The 24,087-nt window shown below is 35.4% G+C and overlaps 1 long non-coding RNA gene across 1 annotated transcript; it reads right to left on the bottom strand.

Moving 5' to 3' along the window:
• Nucleotides 1-17,882: 17,882 nt before the first annotated feature.
• Nucleotides 17,883-20,332, bottom strand: LOC149918556 (uncharacterized). Its single transcript, XR_016465567.1, has 3 exons — nt 20,249-20,332; nt 19,690-19,814; nt 17,883-17,984 (listed from the first exon to the last, which is right to left on the bottom strand). It is a non-coding gene; the product is annotated as an uncharacterized LOC149918556 (long non-coding RNA).
• Between the last annotated feature and the right edge of the window lie 3,755 nt (nt 20,333-24,087).

Raw genomic sequence — 24,087 nt, 5'->3', positions numbered from 1 at the left:
GAGTGTGCAAGAAAGAAAGTTTCATTGTCATACTCAAGATATGTCTTCTACCCACACTGTAGATGCTACCAATTTCTCTGTTATGTTTAGCTTTGCCACATCAAGGCCAGTTTTACAAAGATGCCTTCCCATATCAACTATTTCTTCAAGGCAAGAAGGCATTCTGAAGATAGTTATCGGGTATTTTCAGCATGGGCAAAAGAACAGCTTTAGTGTCTTTTGCCTCTGAAATGATTAATAGTAGAACATGTTGACCTGAAATTTTAGTTTTATTCTCTCTCTCTGAGTAACCAGACATTTGCCTAGAAAATTTTATTCAAAGTGTTTTCAATTTCCTGGTATTATAAATGTCTATTACAGAAAAGAGCTCGTATCTACTGTACCTATAGTAGCGTTGTTTGTTGTATTTTATTGGTTTGCACTAAAACTAGTTATATAGAGAGATAGATGAGTTTGTGTGGTTTATTTCATTTACTGTTATCTAATTACTTTCTATTAAAAAACAAATTACTTTTTGTTAAAAAAAAACCTCACAAACATAACAGTTTCCTCTCCCTAACCTAATGGATAACCTGGAGGAATTAGTAGGGCATGGAGCAGAGCAGCTGTTCCCAGTCAGTGACTCCTAAGCAACAGGTACCCCTTCAAGGGAAAGGTAAGCAGGCACCAGTTCACCGTGCAGGACCACATTGACTACCAGATGCTCACAGTTAAGGGTGGATGGCAGGAAGCCCTGATGAGCCACCGGTTACTCATCCAGAACATTTGGAAAAGAGTATCAACATATCTAAATACTGTGTTAGTTCAGCATAACTACTTAATGCAGAGGGGAAAAATGCTTCAAATTTAGCAGTGTGATTGATATGTGTTATTTTACGATGAAGAAGTAAAACAAATACTTCATTAAAGTTATTATTCTTGTGACCTTTAGGCTATTAAAGAGATGTTTAATTCCACAAAACCTGCAACTTTCAACCTGTATCAAGAATTAAGGAAGAAACTGTCTTATGAGTGGTGTCTCTGTTTTGGAAGATACAAAATAAAAGACTGGAGAGTGACATTCCTTCCCGCCCCTCAAATCTTTGTTTAGTATTAGAAACAACCAAGTTAATGGTTTTCAATCACCAGAATGCATTTCAGTGATATCAACAGCAATCTTAGTTTGAATAAACATCAGTAGAAGAGGAAAAAAAAATAGTTCAAACAAGCCCATGAAAATCCCCTTGTAGAAGGAGTATTTCTCCAGATATTTTGATACAACAAAGCTGTAAGAAAGCAATAAAGTGGAAATCAGTTTGTAAACGTCTGCATCAAAGAGCTACATTCAGTGTCCTTATTAAGGGAGACTGTAATAACTTATGCTATCATGTTTTTAAAGTAAAGCGTGTAATTCTAAAAAAAGGAGTGCAACAGAAACATAGAAATATTTTTATTCCTTTTGACAGAATAGTAGAGAAACAGAGAAGACTTTATAGGAACTTTATATGAATGAAAAGACTAGTAATCAGGCAGAAATTTGTCTCTCACTTAGAATTCAGAGTAAGGTATTTTTAGATAGAAAAATATTCTATGTCTGTATTAATTCCTGAACAGGCAGCACAAACAACACTAGTAATTGAAGCCAGCAAGAGTACCATGACTAGTTTGTCCAGAAAATACCTTCCTCTATCACATGAGCTAGGATTATTCTTTTCCTGCAACAGGTAACAGTAGGAGATGCTCTTTAACTACTCAGACTCAGACCAGCTGCACATCAAACAGTCTGTAATAATCAATTGAAATCCAAACTGAGAGCTGGGTTTCATTTTTCTAGTCATGCTATCTATTCAAACATACTTGAATAATTAATAACTTAATCACATAGAGCATGAACCATAATGAGAAGAAGAAAACATGCTACTTTTATTTTGGAGGTGGAAAGTTGCATACAAAGAGAAGTGGAAACTATCCAGCTTCCTGTATTCTGATTGCAGCTTTTAAAAATTAGGTTATCATTTGGACGTAGCTTAGCATGTTCAAATTATCAAAAGATTCTTAAAGGCATACAACAGCACTATTGATATTGCTATTGCACTATTGTGCAATAATCTTGTCATATTGTATAGAGATTGAGATACAGAAATAGGTGTTTGACTTCTTTTTAAGCCTATCACAAAGCAGAAACTGCATTAAAGCAGAAAGATGTCTTAAGGTCTAGAGATGAGATTGTTTATTCTGAATTTTTTACATTCTAGGAAGAAGAGGCAATGATTTGGTCTACTCATTGTTCATCATCCTTTCATGTGATTGCTACTTGATATACTAAATCAGAAAGCCCCATATTCAAAATTAAAATCACATTTTTATTAAATGTTCAATTGTTTTCTGCTTTATGCCTTGAAGATACACTGATATCTCGCACATAAGTTGTGTCTGAGGAGAGTTTTTAAGAGGAAATTATAACAGAATAAGACTCCAATAATTAAGACTTATATCAATAAAGGTGTCAATCAAGTATGGGAAAGGAATTATTTTAAGGCACATTAAAGAGCTGATAACATCAGTAAAGAGTAGCATAGGTGGATATTTCAGGCTTGCTTCTTCTGTGTAAGTCAACAGGAATTTTACAATGAAAGTAGTAGCAGAGTAGGATAATCAACCTCACTTTATAGGAAGTATTATTTCCTATTTTCCATCAACAATCTACAAAGTGCCCAAACTGACATGCATATAGTAATTTCAGTGTAACTGTAATTAAGATTGATCCTTCATTGGAGGCCTGTAGTTAAACTAGTGAAAAACAAGAAACAAAACAGGAAGAAGGTACCAAAGACATTTTTAAAACTGTTTTGAGAATACATTCCAATGCATTTTTGTCTCAGGAAAGAAAAAATGTTTTCAGGTAGAGCTAAAATTCTGCATCTGTTCACAAAACAGGGCCCTAGCATGGGGGGCATGCTAAAAGTTTAGTATTAGCAACCGGACAAGTAAAGGCTCCTCAGATCTCTTGAAATCCCCAGACTTCTGCATTTCATCAACAAAACTGTGCCTGCATTATTCCAAAGAAGACATTATTCCTTTGTTGTTAAAGCATTCATACAGTGGATGTTTCTGTTTCTACAGGAGCTGTGAAAAATCATGCACATCTTTTTCAAATGTTTTCTATTAATGATTGCGGAGAAAAAAATTGTGCATTAATGAGTGATTTTTTTCTGCATTTTTTATGGCAGATTCTGAGTGGCACTTGGGGCATTTTTTTTTTAACCCTCCAAGAGCAGAGAGGACAGTTTGTTCAAAATGAGTCGGCACTATCCTTTTCTACATGACCAAGATTTTGCCAGCATCATTTCCATTCCTAGCAGCCATCCAGTGTTAGTTTGCTCAGTGCACTTCTGCTATTGCATGCTCACTTCCTAAAAGGTGAAGCAGCCTTCAGAACTCTCTCTCTCTCTCTCAAAAAAAAAAAACAAAAAAAAAAACCAACAACAAAAAACAACCCACTCCAGAAAAAACAACACAACCCCTCCCCCCCCCCAGAATTCTAATATACAAAATTTGTACAGAGTTTACAATTCCTATAAAAGGAAATCTTTATGGACTTCTTCCAAAATTCTAGCTACATACTATCCAGAAATTTTTATTTTCTTATAATTAGTAAACTAATCTGTAATTATCTTCAGTTGAAGATAATTTCTGGCAAGCACAGGCATGGAAATCAGCAGGAATCTGTGAAGTGCAATGTATGCAGCTCAGCATATTTTATAAAGTTTTTTGAAAGCTGCAGTAAAGCATATCTGACAGCAATCTCATATAAATCTTTCCCTGCACAACAGAGCTCTGCCACCAAAGGCTTTGATCTGACCTGGTAACATTTCACTCCAAAAGTCTTGTAAATAAAAATTAAACAAACAAACAAACAAACAAACAAACAAAAACCAAACAACTTCTTAGCTCTTTTTTTCTTTTTTGAACACACACACAGTTTAATTTTAATGTCAGAATGGAATTCAGTAAAGGACACCAAACTAGCTTGAATAAATCACTGTGCATATATACTACACTGTCTCTGAAGGCTTAAATATTTGGCAGGAGCAAGGCTAACATATTCCAAAATGTCCAACACCATAGTACAAGGAAAAAGAATTTGGTCCATGACAAGTAATCAGATTCCCCTATCTGTTAAAAGTTCGACAGTACAACGTAGTCAGCAATTTGGAGATTGGTTGCACTTTGAAGAAAAGCTCCTACTATATAGCTTCTCTGTGCTTCAGTGACACAGAAAGGCTATAAAGCTGACATAATTGACTGCCATGGAGGGAAGATGAAGGCAAGAAAAAGGTCAGGTTTGAACTTGTTCACAAAGGAATCACAATATGTATGAGAATTGGATTTGTCCAGTAAAATTCCTTTGATATTTGATGAAGAAGATGCAGCAGCCACCAGAGAGCAACAAAAGAAGCAGAATATTTTAAGTGCAGGTAAAATGTCAAAACACATTATTAAAATCTCATGGTATGGTCCTGTGTTAATTCTTCACAATTATTCCTACATTTACTATTCAAAGAGTTTTTTAAACTGTCATACTTGAAAACACAAGGTGGGGTTGAAAACTAGCTGCTATTCTTTTTGCACTGTTGAAGGGCAGAAAGTCTCGCAAGTATGCTATTGACTTAGGGCTTAATAAGCCACAGATAAACCAGTTCTACCTTGCACTACTACAGTGTTTCAGCACAGCTAAGAAGAATAAAACATAGTAAAATCTGCTTCTTTCATAAAAAAAATAACAACTATAGTTTGAAGAAGAAATGCTTATGCTACAAATGCCTTTTTTATTTTATTATATTTTATTTTCTATCAAAAAATGCCATGGAAACACGCATAGGAAAGCAAGGACAGAAATTCCACCTAGAATGAGCTGAGATCAAATGCCTTAGTTTCCTTGAAGTTACCAACCTGGCCCATTAATTCATCTGTTTCTGTTATCTATTAGTCTCTCGAGCATGCTCCAGAGGGAAACTGTGAATGTCCTATTTCTTCATCATTAAGTACTGTTTTGGAAGAGCACTTCAGGGTATACTCTTGTTCTGCCAAGTAGCAAAACAGGCCTATTCAAACATAAAGAACTTTTTAATTGATTTTCATGAATATTTAAATTGATAAGTTCACAGTCTTTAAGAAGTAAATTCTAGAGATTGATAAATGTTATTGTCAGTATCAATCTGTGGCAGACAACCATGCTATTTCTCCTTGAAAATTAAGTATTTTTTCTCCCTACAGTTTTACTATTATCCAATATTCTTTGATAGAAAGTAGCAGAATATGGGAAGCAAAAAAAGGCTGTCTTTATCTCTGAGATGAAACTGTTATCGTAGGTGAGCTGTTTTAAGTCCCCAAGGAACTCTGAACACAAGACCAGCAACCAGATTCTTACCTTCACATATAGAAATAGATGGTCTATTTTAAGTGGACGAAGTTTCATTCAGGGGTGAAGTTCATACAGTTTCAGGTCGAAAGGAATAATTGGCTGGTCTACTATTTCTTATATTTATTATTTTTATATAAAAGTCTAATAAATCAACCTAGCCTGAAACATGCTCTGAAAATGATCAAGTCTCCTTTTCCAACAAAATATCTATCCAGCATCAAATAAACCAGCTTTGAATTCTTATAACCCAGTATCAAACCAGGCTCATAGAGGAGTTAGCCAAAGGCCAATTACAAGCTGATCTAGGTAAAGCCAGTGTATTCTGGACTTAGGACAATCTGGATTTAGGCCAAGACCTAGGATGGAAAGAGCTTTAGTGGATGATGAATTATCTCCCGCTGTCAGCAGACAGTAGGAAGACATACATTCTCATCCTCCTGGTCATCTTAACGTGGAATTACAGACTGTAAGAGAAGATAACAAGTGCCCCTTAAAGATAGCATGAATCCAGACAAATACATTCTCAAACACTTGAGATGCTTACTTTCAAACATTTCTCTGAAAATAATCTGGCCTATATTTTGCAAATTTTATTCCTCTGCACCTCATGCAACCAAAACAGCTTTCAGCACATAAAGGATATACCCAGTATCCTGGCTTTCAAGGGAAGAAAGTGTTTAATATTCATATTGTTTTAATTTCTAGGAACCAAGAAAAGATTCTCTTGCACCAAGTACTTTGCAAACACAGAACAAAAGAGTATCTTCCAGATACTCCAGCTCATAAATTGAGAACAAAACTAGAATTGCAAAATGCACCCAGACAAACAGGAGAATGCAAGGAAAAAAAAAGGTTGAAGCTAGCCAAGGTAGCAAAAGTCTGGCTCTGCAACTGGCTGTGTACCCAAGTAGAAAGACTGTAGGTTTCAGGCCAACTTATTCATTCAGCATTAGCTGAATGTTTTGATAGAAGAATGTTTTGATATAAGACACGCTATTGACATTTTTACTGAGGATTTGTTAACTGAGTTCAGGGCATCCATTCCAAGTTTTAAATTTAAGTGAAAACATACGGAGTTTACTTACAGAATACAATTATAAAATGCATTGGCTGAAAAAGTATCGAAATTGTTCACCTTTCACATCTCAGGCCTTCCTCTATACTGACCAGCAGTTTCATCTGAGTAAGGGACCGTGTGAAAGTTCAGTCACCTGATTTCTCTCAAAATTTTACCACCTCTTTGCGACTGCGGAGGTTGCAGTGAGTCATGGACAGCTACACTTTATAGAACAGTTCTAAACACAAGCACAAGGCCAATTAGGTTTAAAAGTTAAGGACATGCTTGCAGTGCAATAAAAGTTAATCAGAATTAATGCTTGCATATGTTCTTACAGGCATCACATTAATCAAATGTAAAGCAAATGGAAAGTGGTATGTATGGCCAGATATATCCTTATGTGGAAAGATTTTCCCAGAGAGACTCCATGTGTTGTAAGGAGGGAACTTTCCACATCTTCAAATATTGTACTTTTCAGGTAAAACTATACTGCAGACTAACTGCCCGTGCCCCACCCCCTCCCCCAGTGAAAGAAAACAAAATGTAATACTGATTTTTATACCAAAGTATCTCCCTGTGTGAGCAAGTACTGCGCTCCCTTTCAGTCCAATGTTCTTGTAAGGTCCAGCACTCTTCTAAAACCTGAGTTCTTATTGCCATGGGCTTGTACTTGTTTTGCCCCTCACCAGTGAAGGACCTTATGAAACATGCATCACACATGATGGTGAAGGTTAAAACCACACAATCTCAAGAGTGAGATTGTTATGCAGGAGGTGGCAGGAGAGGAAAAAAACCTGTTTAAGACTTTAAAGGTAACCTTAATATCCTAAGCTGAAGTGCTTTCTTCATTGTCTTACTAAAACGATAAAAGCACTTTTTCCCACGTGATAAAAGGATGTTTTCTTTCAACACTGAAGTTCATATATACAAATCTCTCTCCTGGATTGGCACTAAGATAGCATAATCTGTAAGGTCATATTAACTCCTATTCATTTCTGTAAGAGTTCGAAGCGCTGAGCCCTTGATGCTCAAAGTTACCAATGTGGGTTCCCAGTTCATTCACAGCCGGCAAGGTTACTCTTAAGGATAAGGTGAAACACATATATAAACATTTATCACATTAGGTTTTTGGCCACTGTTCTGAAGCATACACATTCCATTTAGTCTGTGCAGTTTTATATATTGCTCTCTGAGAAGCTCCCTGTACCATCATTCAAAATACAGTTCATCAGCTTGTCTTTCTATAGCTGGCTCCTCTGATGCTTTATTAGCTCTATTTTCTTTTAGGCAAGGATGCATAACTTTGCCTCAAGGAGCTGTGTCAGAAGATGTGAATACATGACCTTTCAATGCTTACCCTTAAACTAAACAATTTCTAAGGATATTATTGACAATTTAGTGTGGTGTACACAAGTAAGATGAAAGTAGAACGTTAATAAATACATATCTTCTAAGTAACTTCAGATGTATTTACATGTATTAGAAAATACAGTAGGACAGCCTTTCCACAATATGTTGACAGTGCTCCAGATTCCTAGCTTCCCAGGTTCTATAGCCAGACTTCTAAGTGCTTAGCTAATTTAACATTAAGATTAATTTTTCTCCCCACCTACACGCTTATTCGTAAATGGCTTAATGCGTAGGTCATCCTGAAAGTCATGACCCCTATTTATTTTCATGGAAACTATAACAGATACAAAAAAGCACCATAATACTGTTTGATAGAACAAATTCTCACCTACAAAATACTATTTTTCAACACAGTCACCACTGTTAGCTGTGCATTTTCAGCAGTGATGGAGACCAAACAGTGGATGTAAGTGGAGACAAAGACAGTGGGTCACCACAGCTGGTGCAGATGTTTACGAGCACAGCATGCAGGCACTTGCTCATCACTAGCAAAAATGCATAACTAATTGTGGTGACTGTGTTGAGAAGTAGTGATCTATAGCTGAGAATTTGCTATATGAAATAGTATTATTGTGCTCTTTCTTGCAGTTTTTCTGTGGAAATAAATTGGAGGTATACTTTCAAAGTGATCTACAAATAAAATGCATCAATTTTCTTAGATGGTAGATGATATGACAAGGGATAATTATTTTAAACTAAAGGAGAGTTAGATTAGATACGAGGGAGAAGTTCTTTACTCAGAAGGCACTAATGAGGCACTGGCACAGCTGCCCAGAGAAGCTGTGGTGCCCCATCCCTGGAGGTGCTCAAGGCCAGGTTGGATGGGGCCCTGGGCAGCTGAGCTGCTGGGGGGCAGCTATGGGTGGTCGCTTTTGAATCCAAACCATTTTGTGGTTTTATTAATCTGAACCCTCAGTGCTAATTCCTACAGTACTAAAGCACTGTAAAGTCCTAAGAAGTCCTGTGCAGACACTTGGAGTCCCTAACCAAATCTCTTACCATTCTTTGAAACACAGCACTTTGATATTAAATTTAAAACTCCTGACCTATTTAGCTATTTTACGAAGAAAGAAATTGTTTCCTTAGAAGAGGTAACTTTAGAACTCACACCAGTTCTTCCAATGGCCTTCTTCAACTTCAGACTCCGTTCTAACCTTTTTGAATTTAATTCTATCACTATTTCTATCACATTAGCTCTCACTCAAATCTCAGTCTCTTTTAAATACTAGAGCATTCATTGTATTGCACATGCAGGACCAGAAAGGATAGAGAATAATTATGTGTAAGGATACAATGCTTGATTTTATGTACGTAAAAAAATGTTTTATACAGAAAGAAATATATATGATACAAGAGCAAATAAAAAAAGAGAGAGAATGCCACGAATATAGGTTCTCACAGACTTATTTTCTGTGAAAGACATGCTTCCTATCACCAGTGACCTCGAACCATTTTTTTTTATCCAGCAAACGAGTAGGGAGAGTTAAAGTAGGATTCCTATTATAAAACTATTTAAGAAATCATCCTTTATGATATTTCTGCAATTTGTTTTTCCACAGAAAAGTGATAAATAATGACAGTTGCCTTAGAAATGTGTAAAAATAAACGTAACTATTTATTAATCCATTTATGTGAAATTTGTTAAACAGAGAGAAAATGTCTTTGTATTCACACAGTCAAAGATGTAGCCTTATGATTGCTTGGCATTTTGAGAAATTCACACTGCTAACCTCAGAAAACATTTTCTGTATAACAGTTTTGTTGTTCAAACATACCCCAGCACACTGCTTGAAAGCAAATGTAATAGGGTCATGCAAATACAAGCAAGGGCAGTCGGGCTAATTTAGAAGAGCCATCCATGGTCATTTATGCAGTTTATTGGGACCCGTCTATTGAGGACAGGTGGGTAATGAATATTCAGGATATACAAAAAACCAATAGGTTAAAAACAACTGTTTAAATCATTCAGAGGTTAGTAGCATTCTCTGATTCTGTAAGCATCTGAAAGAAAAAAAAAAAATGGCATGCAATATTCTATGTAATTTTTTTTCTTTTTTCTTTTCCTGAAATTAAGCACAGGGAGAAATTTTTATGACTTCGCAGAAACATTTCAGTTATCTCATAGGATCTCATAGGGAAGAGTCTTCTAAATTTACTGGTTAAACTGAAAGATGCCACTGCAAATTGTCATTAGTGTTCTTGCTAAATTTGAAAATCAAAAACAAACGGGCACAAAACAATTGCAGTAGACTGCATTAGAACCTTGCTATTCTGCAATAGAGAGATGAAAAATGCAATTATTTCCATTGCACACTGCATTTCTACTACAATTAAATGCAAAGTTACCTTTCTCAGTTCTACCATTAGAATATTCAGCAGTGACCAGATGGGAAAGATATACTGTGCAATGAAAGAAAATAAAGATTTAACTTTATACTATTTACAAAAAGCATATTAAAAATAGAAATGAAGACAGCTGGCAATGAAAGAGGGAGCTACAGCATGAGGGAAACTGGAGAATTAGTCTGAACTAATATAACTGTCCTGTACATCTCAGCTTTCTCTATTAGTGCATCTATGTATGTACACATTCTAGAAGTACTTTTTCCACACTGAAAAAGTGACAGTCAGTAACAATGACGTGATGATGTCTTCCAAAGTATTCATAACCTGATTGTTAGTGTATTGCTGACTGGTAAATTAAAAAATAAAATAAAATTACTTAGTACTAAAAACTAAACTAGACAATAACCTACTAAAATAAGGAAAAGATCATACTGAACATTTATTAATTTCTAATAATGATCTAGAAAGTTTAATGTATCTCAAGTTGGCAATGTTGAATTGACGTTTAGCTTTTCATAAGGCTCCTATATTAGGAGCAGTGTATTTGAAAGAATGTAGCTAAAAGAGAAACCGATATCTAATATAGGTAGGAAAAATAGGAAGTCTATGACACGTGTGATGCTGAGTGTGGTAGGACAGTCCAGCCAGCATTGTCGATGGGCTCCACGGTCTTCAGAATGGTATGGAGCTTGGCATTATCACGTTGCAAGAGAAAGGCTGTCTCCTCTGGCCTGACTCTGGAAGTTCAAGCCTTCAGCTTAGTTGTGTTGTAGTGGTCAGAGTGGATGGCCTGAGTTACAGGAAATCCACAAGGATCACCCCTTTCCTATTCCAAATGACAGTGCAATCAGTTTACCCACTGAAGGCTCCATCTTGCACGTTTTCTTCAGCATGGAATTGACATGTTGACACTCCGTGGACTGCCATTTTCACTCCAGCTTGTAGCAGTAGTACCATGTCTCATCACTGATAATGGTGTGATCCAGGAAACCTTAGCCTTGTACTGATTCAATAGGTCCTGAAAAATTTGCATATAGTGTTCTTTCTGATCCTGTTTGAGCCATTTGTAGGACACACTTGGCACAAACTTTGCAATATTCCAAAATTGCCACTATTGTTTCCAGCACATTGAAGCCACGTTCTCAGCTCTGTACACGGTTTCACGATCATAATCCAACAATTCATACAGGTGAGTTGATTGAGATGCTTTTCATTACATGGTGTGACAGTTGTGCATGGCTGTCTGGAACATGGCTTGTCTTTCATGTCACTGTCACCACTGCTAAAATGCACCACCTGTTTGGACTCCATAAACATTCAGCAAGTTGATGAATATCAGTGGGTGACATTTTTTCCCAGCACGGAGGAATTCAGTGACACACCTGTGCTTCATACACACTTCCATGTCAGATGCCATTCTGTCAGACTTGTCCCTCTGCTGCCATCTGTCACACAGCAACAACACGTAACAGAATATTGGTTGGAAAGCTCAGCCCCTACTCTCATACCACTACCTGCACCATCTGGTGTTGTGGGCCAACATACTAAAATAGGAGGGATTGCTTTCAAGAGCAATCCTCATAGATGTACTTTTAACAAAAATTTTGAATATCCAAATATGACTAATTCCTTGAAATATCTCCTTTCCTTTTCCTTCAGCATCACTGTATCCTATCTGGGATTAAAATTCCTGAATAGCTATTTGCTATTTTTTTCCAGGTTTAAGAGAATTCAAATGAGAGGACTTCCACTCTTCTGATTTCAATATCCATTAACATCCAAAATTATTTAATATTGTTGCAAACAAAAAAAAACCACAAAGTTTTCCAGGCAAGGAGTCTATAAAAATACAATACTATTTTTTTCTTCACCTTGTCCAAATTTTAATCAGTATTCTGATAAAGCATTATTTCATTAAGTAAATATAGCAGGGGTAGTTTCATACTGGGCTAGCCTTATTCCTGGGGAAGTGAACATCACTAAGGATAGAGAGCTCTGAAAAAATTATTTTCCTCAGAGAAAAACATACTCTGACCTCTTCTGCCTCCACACACAAAAAGATATTAGTGACAGTAAAAATGTGGACATTTATGGAACAAAAATCATGTCAGTAAACTCCTGGGTGAGAGATAGCATTGATATGTCAGCTTTAAAGTCTTTAGGTGGCAGTGGAAAATGAATTGCCTTCACCTTCTGCTGTGAGTGTTTGTATGCTAGGTCTGCTTTCTAGGTCTTCATAGAGGAGCTAGTTGACCCAAAATACTTGGCAAATCCAAGTTAAGTGCTTAAGTGTTATGAAAGCTTTAGAGATAACCGAACACTGGTTATGTCACTAATGAATATATATATATATAGCATTCAACTTTGTTTCTCAAGCCTGATATTCAAATACAACATTAAAACTTTCTTAGGCTAGAAATTGAAGAGTAACAGGGGGAGTGAAGTATCTGAGGGTATGTTATGCAGTAAATGCTACTATGATCAACAGCACTAATGGAAGAAAGGTGAAATGAAGAAATCAGTCCTTATTCAGCAATGATCTCCTGGATAGTAACTTCACATCATTTTCTGAGAACTATCTCTTTCTGTTCATTTATTTAGCTCAGTGATAATGCATTTCTTTGTTGCTGTCTTATACTAACTAACTCATTTATGGATGACTTACCTTGTCATCCTCTAAAAAAAGTTTGGGCTGTCAGTTTGTTTTTTCTTCAGGAAAAGACTTGTTCTACCATAGATTGATATCAAAATTTAGAATTGTCTGATTTTCACACTTCTTTTTGGGCCAGCTCATAGGTACAAACAGATTTTCAAAAATTAACGTATATATTCATTATTATGTATTCATAAACATTATTTGAGATTCTTCAGTATACTTCTGTTCATTAGAATGGAAAAGTTAATTGTACTTTAGCTTCATGGGATTTTCTAGGAGGTGACCTTTACAATATAAACCAATTAGGCTAGACAGACCATTCCTTTGCTCTTCTGAGAGCAAGGAAATCAGAGCATATCTTGTTAAAACTTCCTGGAAAAGATGGAAGACAGAAAAATTACTGCATGAAGTCCTCTCAGCTCCTCTTTATGAACAAAATACTTATGCATGATTAAGTTACAGTCGAAGTTTAATTTCAGTTCCTCTCCTAAAGTTTGTATTTTCTGTGACAGCTCCTTGGTAGGAAGGATAAAATTGCAAACACTGAAGATGAATTCAGTGAATTCAGGACATTTCAAAGCTCAGTAATAGCTGTTTTAAGTTTCCAACCATTTTGAACACAAAACTACTTCTGTAGACTCTTACGGTCTTTCATACATCAGGGAGAGAAAGTCCAGCTTTAAAAATTTTGTCCTATACCACTATAAGAACTACATCTAGAAACTTCCAAGAAGACAATTTTATCTGTATGAACACAGAAGCAGTGAGCTGATTGCAGATTTTCCAGACTTAATCAGCGAAGAAAACAGTTTGATTTAGAACTTTTTATACTACTAATTTTTCTTCAGCAAGCACTTTTAATAGTTTGTAGTTGGCTGAAATAACATCAGCGCAGGAATGCAGATAGGCAGGCACAAAACTAATCACTACAGAATTTCCACTTATAGGTCATCACATTTGCTTTACTTAACTTACCATACTACAAATGGAGAAGAAATTTTTTAAGTTGAGCATGAATACTGGACTTAAAGAGGACAAGAAGAAGAGTTAAATTCCATGTGCCTAAAATAGTTTTTTATCTACTGATTTGTAACTATATCAGGATACCTATATTATACCTACATTAGTACATTTTAAAATGCATTAGATTAAAAAGGCAGTTTGGTTGCAAATGAAAGTAGTAATCTAAATCAAGCCTATCACAAAAAAAAACAGTAAAAGAAAGGCTAGTCTAACTTAAATTTTTTTACTTCATTCACATTCATAAATAGGGCAGAGAAATTTTATCTCAAATATATAGATAGGAATAGTAATTTAATTTTCAGTCATCTATTTTCACTTAAAAAAAAAAAAAAGGAATAATTTCTATCGAAATGTTAAACCTAATTTTCTATCCAAATAGAATGACATAGAATGACTTAGTGCTAATTTTCTTACCAGTTTCCTTTTCCCCCAAGTTCAATAACACAGCTGAGTTGCTTCTCTGAATAGTTGAAATTTAGCTAGAGTGCAATATTTTTTTGGAGAAAAGTTGAATTCTATTTTAAAGAAGCCTTTTTTTTTTCCACTGTGTATTATACTTTGTTTTCTAGACAGAATTATCTGCTTTGTGTCACTTTTAGATCAATTACTGCTTAATTTTCTGTTTCATAAGTTAAATTGCTTGAAGTTCTTGAATCTCTACCTGCAATGTATAGTTTCCAACTCATTAACAATGTTCAGGGCTCCTTTCCAAACCCAAAATAGTTTCTCAACACAGTTTCAAGTCCTTCTAGAAATATGAACTCCCAAACTGCAAAACGTATTTCAGTAATGATCACATCAGTACCATAATGGTTGCATTCTGAAGGACGACATTAGCCCAAGTTTCTCATTGGAATTACAATTGGCTATCTCTGTGATTATGCTCATTTGTTTGGAGTCATCACTCCCTTGGGTAGCATCTCCCATCATATTTGGTTGTCTGCACCTTGGCTTTAGACATAAAACCAGATAACTTGCATCTGTCACCCACTGAATCATACAGTGGTTTATTGCATCTATAAATCAATTTATCCATATTGCTTTGTATTAGCGATCTGTCCTTATTCTGATTTCCTTCTCCTTTATTAATATGTATATTTATACATTTTTCCCTCCATGTCATTAACAGAAACATTAAACTGTGTAGTTCAAAATTTGTTCGGAGAATTAAGATAATAAGTGGTTCAGAAAGCTCATTTTTCCAGTTTGTTTTCAAGCTCCTAGCTGCAAGCCAACTGTTTATTGAGAAATATAAATCTTCCTTACACTTTCTAGTTTCACAGTTACTAGATCTCACTCTGAACTAGTAAAATTAACCTTACGTTGGTCCAGTGTATATTCTGTAACTCATTCTTTGGCTTAAAGCTTCTTTTCCTAGTTGACGATATTGTTCCATACATCACTTTAATTATATTTTAACTATTAACACCTGTTAAATCTTAATGAGTTTCTATTTAAGAAAGCAACCATAAATACCATGCCAGTGTTCAAAAGTAGCACTAATACATAATCTCTATTTTAAAACATTGTATTATAGCAAAAACATATGACTAGATTACTCACTTAAAAAAATTAATCAAAGCTATTTGTATATTCAAAGCTTACTCATTGGCTTCCATATTGCATGGTTCTGATTATGTCGTCTGCTTCTCTGAATACATTTTAAAAATCTCATTCACATCGAGCACTGGCTATCAGCAGTAAGATGTGCCCAAATCTGAGATGCCCCTGCAAAAGCAGTATACTCCATCTGATGTTCCTCTCAAACTATCAGATCCCCTTTTACTAACTTCTGACTTTAACTGGTACTGCCTGCCTGCCTTAAATCTGTACCTTGACTTAACTGCTTAATTTTTATCCTTAATGTGTAGTAGATATACACCTGGCTTGCAAGCTTGAATAGTTTTCACATCTTTCCACAAAAACAAACAAACAAACAAACAAACAAACACAACGGCACATTTTCTGAAACATTGCAAGAAAAAAAAATAGCGAAAAGCAGAGGGAACTAATTTAAAATAAGCCTAATGTTGCATAGATAAAAAACTTCCTTGAAAGTTCTGTGGGCTTTTTCCCATTAAGACTGAAAAGAACATATTAAAAACCACCTGCCAAGTAGTACTCACTTTCTGTGGAAGGTTTGTTTCTTAAAATGGCTTAAATGCAGCTGACTTAAATCAGTATTACCAGAGGAATGGGAGTTTAATTGTAGTGATGAATGGCATCATCTGGGTATCAGAGAATCCTGCTGGTAACAGTCCTTCAAACTCAGCGAAGTCTTCCTTAGTAGAGTCAATTTTCTGGATAATAAATCTGAATATGGTGTGGATCTCTAATACTTAGACTAACTTTCATGACCTTTCACAAGCTGCTAGGATTTCTCCCAAAATGTCTAATAGTTTTTCAAATAAGGAATCTGAACTCTAAAATTGAATTTGGATTTTCTTTTGTGGGGAATAAAACTTTGTATCATCAGAGCATATAATGGACTGGAACTGCTGCACACATTCCCTTACTGCTACTTGACAATAACCTTGGTTTTGTATACCCAATTAGAGATCATTATAAATTCATTCAGATTACATGAGTAGAGGTAGTAGGCTGTTATATTCTCTTTTGTATGCTGATACTGTCAGGTATTACTTAAATATTAAACCATGCAGCTGACTTAAATTCCATTCAAGTGCCTCATCCAAATTGCTATGTTTGTTATCTAAGACTGTGTCTTCTGAACTCTGTGAATAGCAACCATAGTTTCAGGGGCTACTCTTTCTTTTCTGATATGAACACTTTTCTAATTGGGAAATTAGCTATTACATGAGCTTTTGCTCAAGAGTGAAATTAAAGATATTATTTAATTTCTTGAAGCAAAATAACTACAGAAAGCAGAGTACTATTTTGTCCTTTGTTAGAGATGAAAGATATTCCTACCAATGTGCATTCTTTACACGTTCCAGCACAACATACATTTATCTTCAGTTTTCTTCATATTATCTGAGACACTTCTGATAAATGTTAGGGTCAGTGAAATAATTAGAGTTCACCTGCAAAATAGCTTTGAGATTTGAGATGGTCATTCCTTAGTCTCTGTACTGATCAATTCCTCATCCCTGTTCCTGATTATACTTGCCATTTACAAGCCAAATCATTCTTTCTTCTTATGTGTGGTATTGTTGCATTCTGTCTAAGATTAGATGCTGTGAATGACTAAGCAAATTAATGGAGATTCTCACTGTGCAGAGTAAAGTCATGTTGAATTTATTTGGGAAATGAATATTAGAATGAGTACATGAGAACTGAATACCTTTGAGTAACATGTGCTTTCAAATGAAAGTGATGTATTAAATAGGAAAACAAGGGGGAAAAATAGCAAATACAAAAACTGAAAACCTGTGAACATGTTTATCTTGATGGGTGTATTGTAGGAAGGGTAGAATAGAACACTGAAAATTCACTGTACTAAATTTTATCAGCTGATTAAAAAAATAACTTTCTCAATATAGTTAAATTATTGGTAAAATATAAAAATTAAAAACAATGAGACATGCTAAATATATGATACTATGGCCAGTACATGGAATACAGTAAAAAATATCTTCTCTGTATGGTCCAAGTCATAGCATCATAAAAAAGCAAGAGTATCTTCCCTGTAGGGTAAATCCTGTAATTATTAACATTCCTAGTGACTCATAGTGTGTATTTTCTAAACAAAAATAAAAGCTGGGAAGCTAGGGCAAACAAATAAATACAGCCACTTGAAGCTCTATTGCTTCCATTAATTTTCATGCAGACTCCTGTTTGCTCACTGTAACTCAAGCAAAATGCTTCACAAAAAATTAGCCTGTTTGATCCCCATATAGGAAAGCTCTGGCTAGGTGGTAATTCTGGAAAACTCTTGTAAGCTGGAAGCCATGCAAAGTATGTTGTAACCCATAAACCACCAAAATCATCAAACTCATGGAGTTCCTCTAGTTTAGGGCAGCTAGTGACTAAGTTTTTCTGTAAAGGTGATAGGATGCATCTTCCTGTGCACTTTATTAGAACAGGATTTTCAGAGCAGAAATCCACATTAGTGAAGGCTGAAAACCCTGGGAAAACAAACAAACAAAAAAACAACAACAGACTTTCTTGAAAATGTCCATTTAGATGAGCAACAAATGAAAGGCAGTTCAAAGAAAATGACAGAATGGAAGATTTGTGCATTCTTCTGATTCTTCTGTAGTCAAAGGAATCCCAGTGGCCGTAAGGAAAGGTACAAATCTGAGTTTATCAGAAGTGAATTTAGAAGAGAACTATCAAAATTTATGTGTCAACAGGTAGAAATAAGGGTATGTTTAGCAAAGGACAGTGAGACTGAAATGGGTAGAGTTCAGGAAGCAACAAGAAACAAAAGGGAAGTAGAAATAAAGTAGGCTCATCACCAAAAGGAAATTGATCTAAAAGTATGAGCAGAGAACTTAAAGGCTTAAAAATGAGAACTTTTAAGGTATTATATTTCCTACTTAAACTGTTCTTGAATAAGGATGCTACATAATAGCTGGTGAAACCCTACTCAGTGGAACTTTCTATGTTAAAATCACCATTATGAAAAGTATTTTAAATTTGACCCAACAAACCAGAGTATTTTGAATGTCCTTCTTTTATTTAACCCAGATAAAGCTCATGCTCACTTTATTTCTTTAAGCGAGGGTGGGGCTTGGTAGCATTTTTAGAAGAATGCAAGAGGAAGATATAGGCTGGTAAATTTGAAATAAAAATCTGATTGATCAATTCTCTTTTATCACTGACAATGTCATGATTTTATGGTTTGTCATTGTTATTCCACATCATAACATGATGCAGTGCACTGGGATTTAAAGAGTTAATGCTGACCAGAGTCATGAGATTTTCTTTGTTCCCTGGCTGCTTCACTTACAGCTTTAGAATAAGGATTTTGGTTTTGGAAACTCTCTCATTTTATTTGATTTCTTAGCTTCAATTCTAATCATATTGTATTATATTGTGCTATTCCTTCCCCCAGACCTCCTTCCCAGGGTGTGGATCTGTGGGTCACTTTGCTCCCTTGTCATGGACATAAGCCGACATATGACAAAGCCAATAAACTCACTAACCACTGTGATGAGGTAATCCAGAAGAGAAGTAGTAGTCTTGGCCCATGTAAAATATTGACATGCTGATTAAGAACAATAAAAAAAAAGAAAAAAAAAAAAGAATTCTAGTTGAAAAAAGAAATGATAAAAATAAATGTATAGTTTGCTAAACATATGAGGATAATTGACAGTTGCATCTTAAAAACTTTGAAGAAATAAAAAAAAAAAAAGTAAGAAGAACATTAAAAGATCCAAACTATATTAAAGAATCCACTGGTTAGCAAAGACAAGGAGAAGAAGACCTTCATTTTGACATATGGAAAAAAAGGTGTTAACATCCTTAATTAGTTTATTTCAGCAAATTTCATTCTGAGTCATTCTAATTAAGATAGTGAAAAGAGAAACTGAAGATGAATTATTCAAAAATATTACTATGCCAGAGAAATTTTATCTTTTAAAAATATGTGTAAGAATATAGTTTGAGTCCTTTAGCTTTTTATAAAATAATATTATTCCTAAGCCAATGTTGTTGTGTATTGAATTTTTTATCTAGTTAGACTGAACTGTAGAACAGTATTCATGTCCTTTAAGTGCAAAAAATCACTATGTAAGTGTGATAGGTACCTCAGGGAAATTCAGAAATAGAACTGCTATCTTAAACGAAAAGCTTCCTAAAATATCCCACATGTAAGAGTACAAATACCTATGATGTCCATTCTGATGTATTCTGTTTTCAGTTCTCCCTGAGCGACCACAGCAGAATGGTTGTGCCCAATACCATTAACAACTTCAGCCTTAAATGCAGTCTTTTAATTTCATGATGAAAATCTGCAGTGAAAAAAAAATAGAGAACTCCAATATGGAAAATTGCAATACTTGGGAAATGCCCAAAGCTTGATTGACACAGTGACACTAATGCACACATGAAAAATTAGAAGATATCTAATGATATTAGATTTTGGCAAAGATCAAGAATTAATGCAATATGACATAAAACCTAAAGAAATGTACAAAATATCAGTCTGTATTTTGCCAGATATAAAGGTGTCTTCACTTTGATGTTTAAGTGTTTTCAACAGCAATAATTTTAGAAAAAGATATTACAAATGCCTTATGTCTGGACATGGTGAAATATTATTTTATAGACAGTTACAATTTACCCAGATTTTCCAAGCATTATCATTATCTTTTCACCCATACTTCACTTCTTAATTAGTTTTGTTTCTGCATACTTTCTATCCTACTGAGATTGTACTTACTACCTTATTGAGGAACTACTGAAGAGAGTCCCTTGGAGGGCCAGAGAGGTGTTTGGGGTCCTGGACTACCTTCTTTATGAGGAAACATCTGGGACTGTTCAGCCTGAAAAAGATTGAGGTGAGATCTTATCACTGTTTGTAAGTATCTAAAAGGCAAATGTCAAGTTGACAGGCCAGTCTCTTCTTGGTGGTGTGCAGCGACAGAGCAAGGGGAAATGGGCACAAAATGGAATACAAAATTCCATATGAAAACAAGAGAAAAAATCTTTACTATGAGGGTGACGGAGCACTGGAACAGGCTGCCCAGAGGTGTTCTGGACTATCTTTGGAGAGAATCAAGACCTGCCTGGTTGCTTTCCTGCGCAATCTACTGTAGGAAACCTACTGAGGAGCTGAAATAGGTGATGTCCAGAAATCCCTTCCAACCCCTATGATTCTGTGATTCTGTTAGTTCTACAGAGTAACCTTGTTGTTGCAGTCAGGCATTCAGTAGCAACTTAATTGCATCTCCACATGTCTTTAATCCTCTTTTTTTTTCTCCTTTCTTTTTTTTTTTCTGTTGTTACCTTTAGTCATAGACAGTAAAATAATGTATTTTATCTTTTGGAGAAGTTAATCCTGTGACTTATCTTGCCTCTTTATGTTTGCATGACCCAAATCCTTCTTATAATACTCAGTTTTCATCAGGCTGTGTTAAATTTTGTTGTAAGAAACTGGGATCTTCAACATAGTTGATCATATAAACCTGAGATACTGAAAAAAGATAGAAGTTTAATGCTTGTCAAGTGTTGTTGAAACACCTTTGTTAGGAGGTATGAATTAAATGTGGCAGCTTTATTCAATTCTTGTAGATAAGGATAAAGTCAACTCTGTGTTGACTTCTGTATCTCAAGAGGCTCTTCTGTTGAAGACTATATAAATCTGTGTAAGCAATTAAAAGGTAGAGAAACACTTCATATTAAGTGAAATTTATTCTAGAGACAGAAACTTTGTGTCACCACTCAGCCAGTGTTAGACTTTGCTCTTCCTTTCTTCTAGTCATTAATAGTAATCCTAAAGATGAATATAAAACTAATAAAAAATAACTTGCCGTACCTTAATAACTCATAGGCATTTTTCACTCTTGTTTCTTCTGGAAGGCCTCATGAGTAAAACAGATCCCTAAAGGAACTGTAGTTCAGTTGGCTCTTCCCCATTTGCTTAGAGGCAATGATGCAGGGAGAAAGGAGATTGTGCAATTACTCTCCTCAGAAGTTTGTTAATGCCATCAAATACTTTATCTGTGCTTCAGAAGCATTATAGTCTACTAAAAATAAATAAATAAAAATAGATTTGTGACTGTGAGATAGTTTAGTTTTATCAGCTGTGAATGATCATACAGATGGCAGATCCTCCTTTTAACAAGATGAGATAGACATTAAAAAGCACATTTTGCTGTTATTCTCCATAGGGCCAATTTCCTTGCATCAAAAAGTTTGAAATTATATTCGTCAAAGCTATAAGAGAAAGTTGTCCTACCTAAAGTATAAGCTTGACTCACCATGAATGACAGAAATAAATATAATGAAAGTAATTTCAGTGGCTGCTAAGGTGTTAGACTATAAACTTAATTATGACAGGTGCTAATCCCAGAGATAACAATGGTGTCTATTTTTATTGATTTTTATTTCAAGTAGCAGGTTGTCATCTAGTTACCACTGTGATGGTATCGCTGCAGGTTATCAATCATAAATTAGCTACTATGTCAGCCCTGAGACTACTGTAAGTCTACTGGATTATCTGTCCTTAGATGCAGTGGTTGATAGATTCTCAGCCCTGTAGGTTAATCTATCCTTCTCTGGCCATGTAGTCACGCATGGTTTTCCTTGGCCTCTCATCTAGTGAAAATTATCTTATTCCATTAATAACGAAGCTGCCTGCAACAGAAAGAAGAGAGCAGAATTTATACCATGGCTGGAGTAGGAATACTGGCAGGGCAATTTGAGAAGCTGAAACATCCTTGACTTACAGCACTGCTCAGCAACAACTAAAATGTCACTATGTTATCAACACCATTTTTCTATTTAAGCAAAAACATAGCATCATACTACACACTATGAAGAAAATCAACTCTGTCCCAACTGAAGGAACAGGACAATGGGCATGCATAATTGTATGTAATGTTTTCATGGAATACTGGCTGATCTCGAAATAGCCTGAATTTCTCACATTGAATGATTCTGTGACCTTCTCTTGCTTCTAAGAAATATTTTTCTTACCATTGGAATTGTAAAAAAAAAATACAACACAGTGATATAAATGACCATAGTGTATATGGGTGTGGCTTTTAAAAAAATCACCTTGAAGCAAAAAATCTAAAAAATCATTTAAAGTTCATATTCAGGAGCTTGAGTTTTCACTTTTCAATGCCTGTATTTGGCCATCACACAGCCTGTTCTGGACTTCTGTTGGATCACAAAGCAAATACCTGTCTGTTCTGGTTAGCATAGTTATGCTGAAGGACTTACTTTGGTTCACAGAAATTCAGAAAGAGAGGCTCCCCTCATCCTTGTCTGGAAAGGCATTCTGTTTCATTCCAGTGGGCAATGTTTCATCCTTAATTGTACACATCCTCACTATTTCCAGGCTGGACAGATGTCATCCGTCCTTAGGCAGCTGCAACAATTCATCAGTCATTTTGACTGTTTCTTCCTTTCACCTGGTGTCTCACAAAAAGTTTTTGCTCTTGGTTTTACTGGATTTCTCAAACATTTTAGAATACATCTGATGTAAAGGCAAGGAGGGAATCACCTATAATGCTCTGTTTCCACGCTGGTTCTTTTTTCTTCTGGAAGGTGGATGAACAAGAACGTGAGACACATGTGACATCTTAATGCATTGATTAATGCGCTTCTGGCAGCCACTTGTATGCTACAGCGATAAGGGTGGCAAAAGAGCCTATATAGAAGAGATTAGCCAGGGATTTTGGAGAAAGAGAGCCAAGTGGCAATCAAAGTGGCTGAAGAAAATACAGGGAGCACAGAGAGGATTGCAGAAGAAGCACCTGCCTGTCAGAATACTCAGAGTATATATTTATTTTCTTCTACGTATTTCCCATGTGTCAGACAGCACTGGTAGCTACTAATTCAGGCAATCTGAGAATCTTTGGCCATCAGCTTGGCCCTTAGATCCAAGAGTGGTCATTGTATGAGAGCATCTGAAATTTGCTTTTGTATAGCTAGAACAGTTTATGCTGTGGCATAAAAGCAAAATTCTATCATTTTAAATTGCTGGCTTAGATATTTTTCTGACTATCTCTAAGATACAATAGTTTTTCCTCACCTTCCTACCCTTTTTTTTTCCCTTTTATTTTCTGACAGGTAGGCAAAGAAATAATCTGAAATCCTGATTGCAATCTGTAGAATAGTGTCTCTGATTATACATAAACACTGAACAATAAAAAGTGGGCATTTATTTCCAGCTGCAATACAGTGCACAACCTTATTTTAATAAGATAAAGTCAAGTAATTATCCGTTAGCTTCTGTTTCATTATATGAGAAAGTTATAACTGAATGTTGCACCCTAAGAACACTGAGGTATGATTTTCGTGTTTAGAGCCTAAAATTTTCTCTTGCTGTCATCTGTTAAGTGCAAGTTACATAAAAATCAGAAAGTTGCATTCATCAAAGAAATATGTACATGGAACAGCAAAACAGCTAAAAGAAAAAGATATTAATTTAGAGTACAAGAAGATATGAACAAAGAGGTGTTGGTGTCAAATCTCTTCAGTCTTACATCATCTTTAAGGAATGTCTAGTTACTGTTTAACAAAAAGTTTTGATCCAGTTTATCTTTACCTGGG

The sequence above is a fragment of the Phasianus colchicus genome, chromosome 3 (assembly GCF_987193195.1).
Source record: "Phasianus colchicus chromosome 3, bPhaCol1.hap1.1, whole genome shotgun sequence".
Classification (NCBI taxonomy): domain Eukaryota; kingdom Metazoa; phylum Chordata; class Aves; order Galliformes; family Phasianidae; genus Phasianus; species Phasianus colchicus.
The sequence above is the reverse complement of the archived record's forward strand: the minus strand, read 5'-3'. Positions and strand labels throughout refer to the sequence as shown.